Raw genomic sequence first — 15,896 nt, 5'->3', positions numbered from 1 at the left:
GAAATAATTACTACACTGGCTCATCCAAACTCAAGGTTATTTACATATTTTGAGCATCTACTGCAATATCCACGTGTCGTGCACATTATGCTAAATGATCATTAACACGCGATCAATTTTCTCCTTTACTCCCTCAGATATACATCTTTTTTGACAGTCCACTGAAGAGGAGAATTAACCTCCCTCTTCACTTTACAGGATTTCTGTCAAGCTACTTCTTTAAAATATATGAATATATATATTTGAATTTCTTAAGTTACTGAATGCAAGTAACTCCTAATACAGGAGATTTTCACATCAACATTTAAAAGTACACTAAATACAAATGACACATTATTTATGTTATTCCAATGGATAATTATTTTTCCCTTTTATCTCCTTTACCCAGGAGGCATTGCCTTATTTTCCAAGTGTTTGTCATTCCTACTGCACAGACACTTGTCTTCAAGTCAAATACTCAACCAGTGGTGCTTCATTTACCTCAAAGGCTTAAAACAATAACAAAAATAAATAAATAAACACACACATGCTGTGGAAGGTGACAGCTGCACAACATCGTATTTAAAATATAGTTTAAAAAAAAAAAAAAAAAAAAAAGAGTATTACTGAGTAGTGGACAGCTATGCTAACAGCATAGCCCCAAGGATTCTATACTTGGATTTTCTACTACTGGTTAACTCATGGTGCAATGCTACTACTAACATTATAATATGAAAAAGGGTTATTGACTTCAAATAATGCCACATCATCTAGGCATCTTTACATTTTTCCCTGGTTTTCTAGCTGTAGGTGATCCAGAAATTTCAATTGTAATGTGCGACAAAGTAGTCTGTAGTAAAATCTAGAACAGAATTTAGATTACCCAAAGGATAAGACCCCCAGCTGGAGTATACATATATGTACTCCTTTACTGACTTCAATTGAACTGTGCTCATTCAGCCTCATCAAAGAGGGAAAGGGAAGGATGACTGCATATAGGTCTTTTGTCTACTCCATAGTCAGTGTAATATTTGGTAGCTTACAGAATACACCTCGTTTAAATCAAAATAGCATAGATGGAGTAAAATAGAATAGAACAGTCCTGTTGGAAGGGATCTTCAGAGATCCTCTAGTCCAACTGCCTGACCACTTCAGGGCTAACTGCAAGTTAAAGCATACTATTGAAGGCATTGTCCAAATGCGTCCTGAACACTGACGGGCATGGGGCATCAACCACCTCTCTAGGAAGCCTGTTCCACTGTTTGACCACCCTCACGGTATTTTTTTTTTTTCCTCTAAACTATCCATTACTTCTGAATTTACCTTTTTCCATCTAAGCTTTGCAATAAAGGTCTCCCTGAATAGGGAGCTTGGACTAGAGGTTTAAAGGTCCCTTCCAACCCAAACCATTCTGTGAATCTACCTACCATCACTACCTGCACACTTTGAAGATATGCTTTCAAACAAGTCTATTCAAACACTCAACATTCCTGTAAACACAAAAGGGAAACAGTGCTTTATGTATGCTAACTATACCTCAAAACAACAAAACTACACTTAAAATTGCCCCACAAAAGTAGCTGTCAGATTCTCTCTCTAGTTACTAAATCAGTAAATTGTCTTTCAAATCCCCATGAAAAGCTTTCAGTACTTTCCCTGAAGATACACAAATCTGGGGTCTTTGGAACTCATAAGAGAAGCAGAGCTGGCAATCCTATTAGTATGCCCTGCACACAACTCCTCTCTGTATCTGCTTCTGCCTTTCTACAGATTATAAGAATCACAGCACAAGATAAAGCAGTTGCTTAAATCACAAGAACAGGTCGAAATTACTAATGCTATGTATGGATTGCATCACATGAAGTGGATACTCTTGTCTCTAGAAAAATCAATACAAAAATCCTTTCATTATCTGCTGAAATCTCAGCATTCATTTGCAAACTAGCTTATTGAGTAAGCTTTAAAACAGATATAAAATATTCTAGGTAGAACAGTAACATACAGCTTTCTTCATTAGTCACAATATATACATGTATATAGCTAATATATATGCCACATGGCAAACATGCCATACACCAAGGGCACATTACACATTTTGGTGCAGTTAACTATGGCGTCTACTACTAATCCATTCCACTTCTAAATGTGCAAACACTGCTGTGTTTGCTCACATTTCTACATTAACACCACTGCAACACAAAAAAATAGCTATGTTTTTCATTTTGAAAAAACACATTATAAAATAGGCAAAGCTTTGTTTTACATATTAAATATCTATTAGTTAACAGTTACACCGGAAGACAATGTAAATATCAAGCCATTTCCTAAAAAATCATCCTTGCTCTCTGAAGAAATCATTACAGTTCTTCTTCCCATTTTAAATAAAAACAAATAAAGATATCTAAACTGTTCCAATCCCCATTTAGACCAACTGTTATACATTGCTGAAATTCCTTGAGGAAGTGCAACTTTTACAAATTTGGACAGCTTGTTTCATTTCCCTAAGCTGTTTCTTTATAATGTTTGCCGAAAGGGTGGAGAGAAAAGAGAGGAAGAAAAAAAAAAAAAAAAGATTCTACAAAAAGGTGTCCATGGGGACAAGACAGAAATGTTATAATTTTTAAAACTGACCTTTTACTACTAAACAAAGTTACAGTCAATTCAACAGACTGGAAAAGGGTCCTAATTCAGTTCCCCAATGTCACTGTTGCACATCATAATATGTGTGATACGTGCTATGATGTAGCCCTCAGACAGTCACAGAACTTTATATTCTATAAAAGTTCTGGGGGGTAAAAAATAAAAATTAAAAAAAAAATAAATAGTTTTCCTATTCTCAAGGTCCATGCAGCACTGCGTGCAGTAGCTCTTCTTGAGGCTGAGAACTCTTTCAGAGGAAACCTCCAGAATTATTGATGTTACAGCTGAATCATCCCCAGCTGTACTTTTCAGGACTACCTTGAGGCTTCTCTAACATCCAAATAATCCTAGCCTTCTCCTACAATGAGGCTAAATAAGCACTAGATTAGATGAAGACCTTCTTTGTTCTGTTTCACGTTACTCAAGTTGAAAATTTAGTTTAGAAAAATAACAGCGTATTTTCGGAGTGTAGAAGACAAACCTAACTTGTGTCTTGATCATGTAAGGATGGGCCCCTCAAGCTGTTCCAGGATGGAGTTGCTCCAAGATGGTTGAGTGCTGCCCCCTCAATGAGTGATAGTCACAAACAAGTGTCTCTCTACCTTCTTATGTTGTTTATGTTCCACTGCCAGAAGAGAAGACATATTTTGTAGGTATTTGTTCTTATATCACAGATTCTCACTACATGATAAGACTCTAAGGATGCCAGAACTTCTAAACCTATTTTAGAACAAGTTAATTTTCCCAGATAATGTTTCCCGTTATGATCCAACTCCCTGTTACCTCCGGTAATACAATCAGGGCCATTCCCCACAAGTAGGTCTTAAAAAAATAGTAATAACAGATGACCAAAGCAACGTATGTCAAGCTATCACAAAGAATTACATGTTGAAACTTTTGAAGGGAGGTAACTACTCATTTTAAATCATACCATTTTCAGAAACTGAGGTTTACCTATCAAAACACATAGAATTAAGCACCTTACGCACAAGGCCAAATCATTAATAACAAAAGCATAATGGTTTCTGTTTAATACTCAGTGATGTTTCATTTGCCAAATGCTTATGCAGTGCAAAATCATCAGTTTTACATCTGTGCAGAGTTACTTTGAGTGTGAAATGGTAATACCACCTTTTGTAACACTACTATTAACAACTCTGATCTACTAGATGTTTGCACGCACTCAACTTCATAATATGTTCTAGATGCTTCCTTTATTCTCAGTGTGAAAGAAGACAAATATTAAAGGCTGTTTATGATCCCATAGCTAAAAATGACCGTCACAGGATGCTAAGAGTGAAACAACATTAAACAAGATTAGATCAGACAGGATGAGATATTTTGCCCTCTTATTCTGCACATTTCAGAGTATGCAGCAACTCTGGAAATCAGCCAAAATACTAGAATGTAAAAGTTACATGGGATATAATTTCTCACTTGAGACTACACCATTTAAGCTGTGTCAAAAATATTCAAGTTGGCTTCTGGGACCTTTAAAAAGTTTCCTTTAACTCCTAGATGACAAACTGAAAGTATGAAAAATGGCATAAAACATGTTACAGAGCTGGTATACAACATAGCTGCAGCAGTACTTCAAAAAACTCAAAGTGATGTTTTATATTCACCTTCAGTTGCTGTTAAGGTTTCAATTTTTGGATTACTTATTCCAGATACACCACTCCAGTGCTTTAAAGAACCTAAAAATAGGTCCTCAAATTGTGAGTCACAAAACCAAGAAAAATAAAATAAAATTAAAATCCCTGGTCAGTTTGGAGAGCATTGACCTGGTACATCTGGAAAATCAGCATTCACAGGAGGAAAAAGCAGTGCAGAGGATAACAGACTCCAAGTCTGTTATTTCAGTGTGGGTGGGGAGGGAGATAAAGGACAAGTGTTGCTGCACAGATTCTACAACTACTCTTCCCCATGTTTTTAACATATGGCATGGATGCACAAAGCTCCAAATGAGGAGCGTTTTGGATAGAGCTTTTCTTAAATCACAAGAATAAACAAGTGAAATAGAGTACTAGCAATATCCCTATAGAGGAAACACACCATGGAAGACATTTTGCTTCCCCCCCCCCCCCCCCCGCCTTATCATAGAAAAGGCTCTTCCACCTTCTCTCCAAACGGTCAGAGAGCATACTCCTATGGCTCATTTTAGCCAAAAGTGTTCAATAGGACAACTCCATAACTGTCCAGATTTCTCAGCTGGCTGGGGCAGATAGTGATATTTTTGTGTTCTCCTGCCTTTTTGCCAATAATTTGCTTATTTTTAAGTTCCCAGACTGCATCTGAATTCTGTATTAGGCTGAGGTCCAGACATCCATCAGCTATTCCTCTGCACGCTTATTTTCACAGGAAATAAAACTGAGTATGTAGCCCAGCCAGGAACTGTAGCACGTACCAAAAGCACCTACAGAACAGATCCTGGATATAAAGAAAAATCACTAAATCTTTATTCATTTACCTACTTATTTTACTTTATCTTTTACAATTTGAAGACAACTCCAGGAACCAAACAGACACTTCTGCATTAGAGCACTAACATTAGAGCACCTTACCTCCAATGCTTCCCTTTTTTGGCACTACTTTAACTGCAGCGATCACTACGAGCTCCTAGGAAACTGGCCTCTCTTTTTCAGGGAATTGTAAATGCAAGAGCTAAAGTTACTAAATTTACTAGTCTCTCATACTTTCAGCATTACAGAGAAAACATCTGAAAAAAAACAGAAGAGGAAAATCCCTTACAGATTTTTTTTTCCCTTCTTTTCTCCCAGTTTCTCTGTAATTTTCTGTGTCACTGTTGGAATTTTCCTTTACTCCTTGTTTCTCCTCAGCAACACAGGTAGTTTATACAGACACTAATCAGATCAGGCTGATTACTAAGAGAAAGAGGATAGATGTGAAAACAAATTTTAAACTATTCAGAGATGATATACCTAATGACAGCTGAATTCTTTAACCTTGCCTTGGCTTTTTCTCCTAAATCCTGTGCTGCTCTCCTTTGCATTTCTTCCTCTTCTGAAAGAGAAGTACTGCACAAATCCATCTTGCTTAGGGATGGCAAACAACAGCAAGTTGGCATTTAGAATTTTTGAAGTGTAAGTGGTTCAGAAAAGAAGAAAAAAATTTAGTGACAAATCAAATGAGAACTAATTTTTGATGTGCAGAGACTTTCATAAGGTCTAATATTTTTAAACTTACCTCCTGCAAAGTTAAAATTTAACAATAAAGATTATATTGTACATAATCACTCTCCAGCTTTCAAAAAAAGAGTTTTACACTGACCACATAGAACTTAAGTGGCTCTATGCAGATTTTATTGGCAGTGCTTTAGGTTCTAGCTTTCCAAATCTAATTGCAACTTAATCTAATCTCTTCTTCTGCTCATCAGTAGGATTTTTATGTATGCCGATCTCTAATCATTTAAGGAGAAACTAGGAAAAATAAAAAACATTCAGAAGTAGCAATTTTGACTGTCAACTTGCACTGTGTTCGTTAGTTTCTTTACAAAAAAAAATAAAAAATCTCTTCCATGAAATAAAGTGACTTCTGTGGAGGAAAATTTTAAGCCTCAGAGAAGTACCTCAGAGCTTTTTTTTTTCTCCGTCTTAAAAAAAAAAATGCACAAAAAAAATCTGCAATTATCTGCTGAAGCATGGTATACACTATATTTTACAAGCTGAAGTTGTTTTCCTGTGTCTAAGCACATATAGCTAAATGCCTTCTCAAGTAACCTGTGAGTCTGTTCCAATGTTTTCTTCATTTTGAATTCTAACAGGAGATAGCTGCATTTGGCTGTCAGTGTCTTTAAATAGTAAGCAAATAGTATGGTTCTGCAATGTACCTTTCCTGTAAGTAAAAAAAAAAAAAAAAAAAGCGTGCAATTATTGCTGTACGGTACCCTGTATATCAGTGTGCAGTCTAATATAGAAGTGCCTATTATCTGTACCGTTACAGACTACAAAATGTGCGCCTTTAAGGCAGAGCAGCAACTTATCAATGATGATGCATCTTTAAATAACTATGATAGAAGAATGAGCATTAAACAACTTTTAATGGCTGTATATACAGAAGACTGTGTGGCACTAAGCCACAGATCTTTCTCATCTGAAATTTATATTTAGATCCATAATTTCTTTTATCTGTATACCAATTTCTCATTGTTATAGAACATATGCTCTTCCTCAAAATAACTTGCTATTTTTGTACTATTACTCAGCCGCATACTTCCACAAAGCTGCAAGTGTTACTTCAGATAAACTTAGAGACTTTTTGGCCAGTTTCCACATTACTTTAATGACAGAAAAAGAGTACCTAATGAAGCATGCTCCTATACCTCTCCACCAAACTTAAGTTTATTTTAAGTGAGGGCACCAAAACCTGTTTTTTAATCAGTTCCCAATCAACTGGTGGGGACAGCTGAGAGGAAAAAGGACGAAGTTTTACACGTTTTCCCTCTGGTCGACGTCTGTCAAACAGGAACGGTCTCATATCCTATCTCCTAGTAACTCTAATTACTTTTTCTGCTATTGTAAATGTTTCTGAATGGAAAACAGTAGTGTCCCAAGTTGTAAGATTACCTCACTAAAGGGTGGGTGAAAAAGAATGCTAAACATCCACAAGATCTAAAAACCATTCACAAACCTGGTAAGCATTTTTCTAAATCTTTGATCCCATCATACTCAGTGACAGCAAGTTAAACTTCTCATGTCTGAGGCAAATTCAAACACTAATATCTGCATAGCATCTGAATAGCAATTAGTTAAGCAATGGTAATTTGAAAGCCCTAGTATTTACTTACTCTTTTTTCCTACAGGATTTGAAAAATAATTTGACCGTCTCCCTCCCCATTTTTAATCATCACAATAATTTTGAATTTGTACAGATATTAATAAATAGGAATTTCGCGTGACATAACTAGCTAAAGTATAATACTATTTTCCATTCTAGATATGCATACATAGCTTACCCCCACTGTGTTTTCTTGTCTATTTAGAGAACATTGTGTGGAACTTAATCATATGAAGTAAGAAGTATCACTTGTTCAACCATATCGATTGTACATGTTCTACCCAATACAACTAATGACTACAGAACAAGAAATTTATTATACAGATATGTAAATATCTTCTAAAGTGCATAAATATATACATGAAAAACTAATTTTGACAAAGTAATTTATTTGCTCCTGATTTTATAAGGTTCAGTCTAAAAAGGGCTCACTAAACCAAATAACTGGACTATTGACTTTCTGAAGCTCCTCTATGAGCAAGCTACTAATCACTGTCTTGATAGAGCTCCTACATGTTTTACCAGCCTTCAAATACCAAGAAAGTTTTCATTTGTTTAGGGATGTTGAGAGGACACATGCTACTTTTAAGAATTCCTTAAAACTTCAGCAAAAGAGATTTTGGACACAAGAATTCTGAAAATCGGTTGCAAATGGTGTCACTTTACCACATGGTGACTGCCTCAAATGCTAGTTGCACAACTCCAGTCCAGCAGAGCCCTTGTTCTTAGAGCAGTTTCTGGACATTACACATGAACAAATAATTTATGAAACTTTGTGCACTTACCTTCCCTTGTGCGTGTCTTCACACCTTTTAACTTCAATGTTTTTAATCTATTTTCCCACAGTCCTCAAAGCCAATAATCATTATCCAAGGAAAAGTTATTTACATGTACTTAACAACAATGGAACTATTCTTTCACAAATATATTTCTACTAGCACTGCCCTCTCAATACCACCTATCCCATACACTACTCTTGTAGGATTTTCTGTATTCAGAAAATGATGCCTGCTACAAACTGGCCCACTCTATGCAACCCACCAGGGTGTGAAAAACTCTGACAGGGGAAGTTGGCTCTGTTTGCCCAGTGGCATGGAGGGAGCCCCCAGCCACACACTGACCTGTGGTGGTTTCCACTCTTCCATGTTCTTCTCCACTACACACACCACTGTCAAGTAAATTCCCTTACTTACATAAACTAGCAGAACAAAAGCAAAACATGTAATTGTCATGCTGTTTTAGCCATCAGAAATACTCCCTCTTACAATGATAAACTCTACATTTATCTCCATAGTTTATCTACCTGCAAGTCAGATTACTGCCTCACCTCACAACCTAGCTGGGTCATTAGCATTTAATAATTGTCATTAATCCACCTGCAGCTGCACAGACCCAACCAATCTACAGCATTCTTTGCTGCCTGTACCCCACTACTTCACCTTGGAAGCTAGTGTGTTCTGTTTCTACAGAAGAATAATAGTTATAAACTGAAAACTAAAGTCAACACTACATGAGGTATTTTTTCTGCTTTAGTACTGTTGGCTACCAGAATAGATTTTCAATATTAGATGCTAATGGATAGTTACGAAAAACAATTTATTTAACAGCATAGAGTCTTTGCAGGGCATATTCCTGTGAACAATTCTTTTACTAAGCAAAAGGGAACTCCAACAAAAACACAACTACCACTAAGACAGAAGACCATTGTCTACATACACCTGAAGCATCTCACAGTCCTAAATGGGTCCAACTGTGAATTAGTAATATTATATATATATATAAAATAATAATATAATATATTATATATATTATATTATTATAAACATACATGTATACATATAAACAATTCTAATATGTAAGTATATATATGAACAGCGTAAAGAGCTAATATTCAGTTATTGTAACTATTCATTACTCAAAAGTAATAATGCTAGACATCTAAAAGAGCCTTCAAACTACTTGGTACTGTTTTCACAGTTTCTTCCATTAAGTGATGAAGACATGGACTTGTGTTCTCATTTTTTTTCTTTTTAAACAGGAATGATCTATAAAAAGCTTAGTTTAAAACTGGGAAAACAACAAAGATAATATGCAACAACAATTGTTTGTTAGATCATGAATAAGATAAGGTCAATATCTTATCTTTATCAATATTCATAAGCAGACGTCTAGGGAAAAGTAAAAATGGGATGTGTATGATACTCTTCTGGATACTCTTCCAGACTCCAAATACCTTCTACTTAAGGATCTTTCTGAGGCTAATATGATCTCTGAATATTGTGTAACCATGCATTTCTCACCATGTAGTTGTCCAGACTTCGCTTCAACACAGATAAATAATTTTAGCTCCAGCAATATCCTCAGCAAGGCTTTCCACCTCTGTTGACTAGGAAGAATAAATCTGTTTATTTCAAACCTGCCTCCTATTCATTTGATGAAGAAACAGAGAAAACTAAACCATATCAACCTTCTCCCATGCTATCTATGACTTTGCAGGCTTATACCAAGGACTACTAAATTTCTTATTTCCTTATACAGAAAGCTCTTCCATAACAGATCATTGTCTTTTTGTACTAAAATTCTTTCTACCAAATTCTTTCCGAGATGAAAGAAACAAAGCTGCACACTGTACCATTGTCTAGGAAAACCTTAAATTTATATACTGGTATAACAATGTATTCAGGCTTGTATTTTTTATTTCTTTCCTAATAATTCTAAGTACTTAACTCACTTTACTGAGTACTACTCATTAGATATTTTCATGGGAATATTAAAATCTCATGACTTAAAATCACTCCTTAGTGATTGCACTATTTTTGGAGCCCAACACATCATACACAATATTACAATAACTGTTCCTCATGTACATTGCTTCCCATTCATCCACACTGAATTTTATTTGCTACTTCACTGCTCAAATCCAAACTGTTTTTCTCCAATTCTTTACAACTGCCTCTCATCTTTAATTACTAAATGGCTTCACATTACCAGCATAATTTCCTGCTTTAGAGCTCAGCCCCTTCTGGGGTTAATTAGAAACTGCTGAACAACATAGGTCCCAGCTGATACCCCTCCAGAACATACTTTGTAACCTTTATTTCTGCCCATGTCCTACCTTTATCCACTTTCTCGGCCTATCTGCCTCAGTAGCAAAGAATTTTCCCTCATATACCAGTTCAGATCACGTTTCCTTAAAAACCTTCACTACCGTCTCTCACAAAAAACTCTTGAAAATCCAAATAGACCACACCGCCCAAATCCCCTTCACCTACATGATTGTTGAACCCTTCAAAAGGATTTAAGCTTTTATTACAGTGAAGCTCTTTTTCTACTGTTGTTCCTAAGTGCATCTTTTTTAATTCCACTCTTCCTTACAGTCCCTGCTGTCTTGTCCAGGACAGGGAAGACTTTTCTACCAAGTTTTGTAGGATCTATTTCTTCACTGAGGTGAAGATGGACTGGTCTTAGCAAACCATGCTGCTGTGCTTATTTGTGCTAACTGAAAACCTGAAATCTTCCATCTGAAATGTTAGTTTGGTCAGTACCAAGCTGCAAAGTACCTCAGGAGCTAACTCATACCATGCATTTAAATTATCAGAAAGGACTACTACATGTATATTTGAATCATTCCAAGTTAAACACCTGAAAATGCCAATGCATCTCTTATGTCTTAAAAAATAATAATAAATAAATACCACCAAAAACATATTCCATTGCTTCTGTATATTTTAAAAGAACATATAATTTAAAAGTACTTCAGGAAATTAATATTGCTTATTGCTTTCTCACAGTTGTATATTTGCAATGAAATAACACAGAACTTCTCAACTACAAACAGTTCAGTAGATACTGGAAAGATACTGATTTGAAATGCAAATAAGTATTAGGAGTTTAAATAACACACATTGGTAAAATGTGAATATTTTAAGTGAATATTTTTACATTACATACAGATACTGTTTTCCACTTACAAGAAAGCTATTTTTTTTCTAAATTCATACTCAGCCTGCTGCTGAATAATCCTGATCACTGTTGTTAGATTGTGCAAGTCCTGCATTTTTTGTAATTATACTTTCTATCAACAAAGTATGATAGAGAGACAAAATCCACAATTTTGAGTTGTCATTAGGAATATTATCAAAGAATTTAAAAAGTAGTTTTATCTCTTCAAGCACACAGAGGATATGCTGGAGGCATGTATAGGAAGTATTTGCATTTCTTTTACCTTTCACTTGTTAACTTTTTCAGTAGATCAGAATACAAGTATACAGGAACTGAAAAATAGGAAAGTCAAGTTCTATTAAGCCATTTTCAACAAAGTTATTTTAATTTACTCACAATAGAATTGCAAATAAATATTTCGAACGCATACTGGGCACAGAAGATTGGCATGAGACAACTAAAATTATGACTTGGAGGTGGGGTTGAGAGAAGTATCAGTGTGGCAACTTAGGAAAAAGTCATCCTAAGGATACACGGATCAGATAAGCACTGACAAGGGTCAAACTGCTGTTAAGTCAAGCGGTAGCATCAATAGTTTTCAAACTAGTATTAGAATCTTCTGTAAAATGATACGACTCTTTCATCCAAAAGGCCAATATGCAAAAATATAGCATCGTTTTAAAAAATGTAAGGAAGATGAGAACTGTTAGGATATGTTACTGTTACAAGGCTGAGATGGCCTTGGATCATCACAGTTAATGAAATTACCTAGATACCCACCAAAATAAAAAATACTGAAAAATTAACTCTTTAGCATATATAAGAAAAGACCCAGAAAGAGATAATCTTTTCCTTTTCCATTTCTGTCACCATCATAAACCCTAAATCCTCAGAGATAAAGAAATAACATGCACTCATTTCTTTTGAAATTTTATTATTTAAAAAATTTGACACTACTAAAAGATATGAAGAAAATGTTTTTCATATAACTTAACAAGTATATTTGAAGAACAGTCACAAAAAAAATCTCTCAAAATTGGTTTAAAATACAGGTAACCAAAAAAAAAAACAAAAACAAAAACAAAATACATTTAAACAGATGGGACAAGTTCCAATCGATGAAAACTTCTGGAGCCTCTTCTACTACATCTGCTAACAAAAGGAACAGTAACATGGAACACCTACAATAGCTACAGCTTTCTAGGCATACATAGCATAAACAACTCAAGTAACTGTAAAGCTGACAGTTAAGAAGAGGGTTGTATTCTTATCTTATATAAATTCTTAAATCTTATATTGGTTTTCCAATTGAGCAATCAACTTTAATACAGATTATGAAATTGATAGATACCAGGGTGAGGGAAAAACAAGAGGGTCTAACCCTGAAGTGGTTCCAGCCTAGCTTTCAAGGACACTCTTCCAATGAATGTGGAAAAAAAAAAAAAAAAAGTTCAGTGAAATCAAAAGAGGATGACCATGCAATTCAAACAAGGCCTCTTTTAGGTAATGGAAAAGACATAGCCAGATCTCACATAGTCCTAATGAAACAAGCACCTCAAGAAAGCCCAAATATTCCCAGGGCTGTGCTGGGTCTATTAAGACAGTGAAGAATGCTTTTTTCTGAGCACTTTGGTTTGACTTCCTCTCAACAAAACATGGAAAAACTCAGCAGCTCTTAATTGTACTTACAGACTGTTCTGTAATTTATTCAAATTATGAACTACAAATAACCAATTCAAGTGACTTGAGCCAATTCTGTAGTCATAGCATGACACAGAGTAATTTTTCTGGTTTCAGTGTGATGTTAATGTGGATCTCCTGAGGCAGTAAGAACCAAACATGGGTGAGTAAAGGGTTATGCTTATTGTAACACTGTAAATTTAAAACAGGAAAAAAAAAAAAAAACAAAACATACACAATAGCAATTCTTTGAAATTTCATCTTAAATGAAGAAGACTTTCTGATGAACATGAAATGCATTAAAACAATCCAGATTTCCTTTTAAAGAAGAGTGGTTAGACCAACTAAACTCTATTATGGATACTCTTTCAGGATTAAATTAATTCAGTGTAGCTTAGTTCACATCCAAAATAAATTAAGATAAATTAAATTATGGAACTCTAATTTTGAATGCATGCTGAACAAGGTTTTAATACAATTTAACTACCCACTTCGATTTATAATTCTAGTTACTGTAGATTAATTTTTTGGAGTGTTCTTGTGTAAACAAGCCCAAAGATCTCAGAAATGGTATGCAGAAAAGACTGGATAGTTTTAAAAGCATACACTACAGTTATGTAAGACCCCTTATAAAAAGCATTAGCCTTTACAGTTTTCTCATTTTTTTTCTGTTTTAAAAAGAGGCATTTGCATTTAAATTATTAGGTTTGGAATAAAGAATTTCTCCTTTCTGGTGGTAGTGTTAAAAGAAGGACAAAGCTGTATTTTTAGACTCACACTAAAAGTAATCTCAGAGGGAGATTTCCAGCTAAATCTGGAAACAATCATAATAGCCATATAAAATTATTTTTATATAGGAAATTAATTTAGCATTTTCCAAAACAACATTTTTTTTCCCTTAGAATCTGAAATGAAGTAACGCAGAAGTACATACAGTGAAATCTGTGGTCACTTTGCTATTTTCACTGCTTAGCCATCTTCTTCTTATCTATATACAGGCATAAACCCATCCTAAACATAAGAAAGCAATATGTGAGATTTGTTTTCATGTACAAACTCAGGTAAGTAAAATAGTCTAAAATTACCCATTGCTCACAGGAAATGCCAAGCCTATGTTGCTTATAATAATTCTCAGGCTGTGCACTGCAACTAGGAAGGAAGGAATTCTGACCTAAAGATGGAGGTCAATGGACATGACCTGGCTGCCGAGGATGCGGCCCAGTCCTCGCAACCTTCCCTTACTCTGCTGAGGCCACGTCTGAAAAATACTAAAGTGTCATGATTAAAAAAAGGAAGAAGCCTGAAGGGGTAACTCAACACCTGAAGATATTCAGTATGGGTTTCCTTACTGAGAAATAATTTCTTAAATTTGGAAATGAGCTCGTTTAATTCAATTAACAAGAAATCTTGCAAAACCACTAATAAACCAATATTTAAACTATTGGTGTAAGCTGATTGCTGTAACAACCTAGGGTGCATGCCACTATGCTCAGGGATTTCTAGCACAGAAAAACAAGCCCTGAACTGAAGACTAGTAAGAGAAAGCAACCTCTCCTACTACAAGGCTTCCTGCTGAAGGCCCCTCAGTCTACATCTTAGCATGGTCAGTGGTAGACCTGGATTTAAACAGAAAAACTTAACATGTTTCAAACAACGGAGAATCAGTTCAACCAAAAGTTATTTCCAAACTTTAATGAAATTCAGTTGAAATTCAGAAAAGAAAAAAAAAAAAAAAAAAAGCATGCTAAAAACATGAGAATGAGTAAATTTTGCATTGCAATGCCTTTTATATGTGGCATTTGAGAAGAAGGTTAATTGAGTTAACCAAGTTAACTGAGTTTTAAAAAGTTAGAGTAAAATCACCAGATCAGAAGTAAATGATTTGCTCTAAATTGGTCCAAAGGTTTCCTCTTTTGCTCTTCCCAACCCTAAAAGCAACCTACTCCTACAGAACAGTTTACTGCAAAGTAAGTCTACTGAGACAGCAGGCTTCTTTGCTTGTACCCAGTCAGATCTGCTGAGCAGCACAGTCAGTGGAAAGCTAATTCTATGTCTAACCTTAACCTTTCCATCAGATAAGTGGGAAAGGGAGTACTAGATATGCAATGTGTTATTTCTCTCCTCTAACAGGTTCTTAATAAAGGAAATGCTGAAATCTCAACCTAAGAGCTCAAGGGAACTCATTTCCCCTTCCTCTCTAGCTCTCCTGTTTAGGAGTGGGTCATATTTATCCTATGGTAAATAAGACTGGGAACCATTTCTAGGTCACTGACAAAACACTGAAGTGCGAAAGCCTGGAGCGATCAAATCATCACAGAGCTTTTCCTACAGCTGGGATGATCTAAATCCAGACATTCATCAGTTTAAGATTGCATGTCATGTATACAGCTACTTAAAAATTCATCTGCACAGCTTTATCACTTCTCCTGTCAAAAACTAGTAAATTCCTATAATTTGATTTCAACCTAAAACATCTTAGAACCTGACTGTAAGTGTTACTATTTTAAGATCCACTTGTAAAATGAATTTGCAATCATGTTCAACCAAGGACAGATTTGCAAGTTCTTAAATCACTATTTGTTTCAGCCAATGATCAAACAGACCAAACAAGTGCAATTAAAAAAATATATGTAAATTAACCTATTTTCAAAGCACTTTTTAAAGTTATTTTCATATTGAAATGTTTCCAGAAAGCTTGTAACCTAAAATTCTGCCTGACATCAATTAGAATAATAAAGTACAGGCCACACAAAAAAGGATTAATCTATTTACCACAGTTCATAAAAAAAAGATAAATCTCATGATTCATGAGCATGACAGGTGCAAAAGAATTAAATGGCAAGAATGCCACACTACCA

The 15,896-nt window shown here is 35.1% G+C and overlaps 1 protein-coding gene across 3 annotated transcripts in view; it reads right to left on the bottom strand.

Annotated features, from left to right (window-relative positions):
- The window catches only part of HDAC9 (histone deacetylase 9), a 290,614-nt gene that overhangs the window by 221,861 nt on the left and 52,857 nt on the right, over positions 1–15,896 (bottom strand). The window contains exon 1 of one of the 3 annotated variants that reach the window (XM_084510991.1): positions 8,538–8,556. The exons of the other annotated variants lie outside the window; for them this stretch is intronic. The gene's annotated coding sequence lies outside the window, so the exon portion shown is untranslated. Of the gene's footprint in view, positions 1–8,537; positions 8,557–15,896 lie in introns of those variants that run through there. 3 annotated transcript variants of the gene reach the window in all.

This window comes from Aythya ferina (genome assembly GCF_964211825.1).
Source record: "Aythya ferina genome assembly, chromosome: 2".
NCBI classification, from domain to species: Eukaryota; Metazoa; Chordata; class Aves; order Anseriformes; family Anatidae; genus Aythya; species Aythya ferina.
The sequence above is the reverse complement of the archived record's forward strand: the minus strand, read 5'-3'. Positions and strand labels throughout refer to the sequence as shown.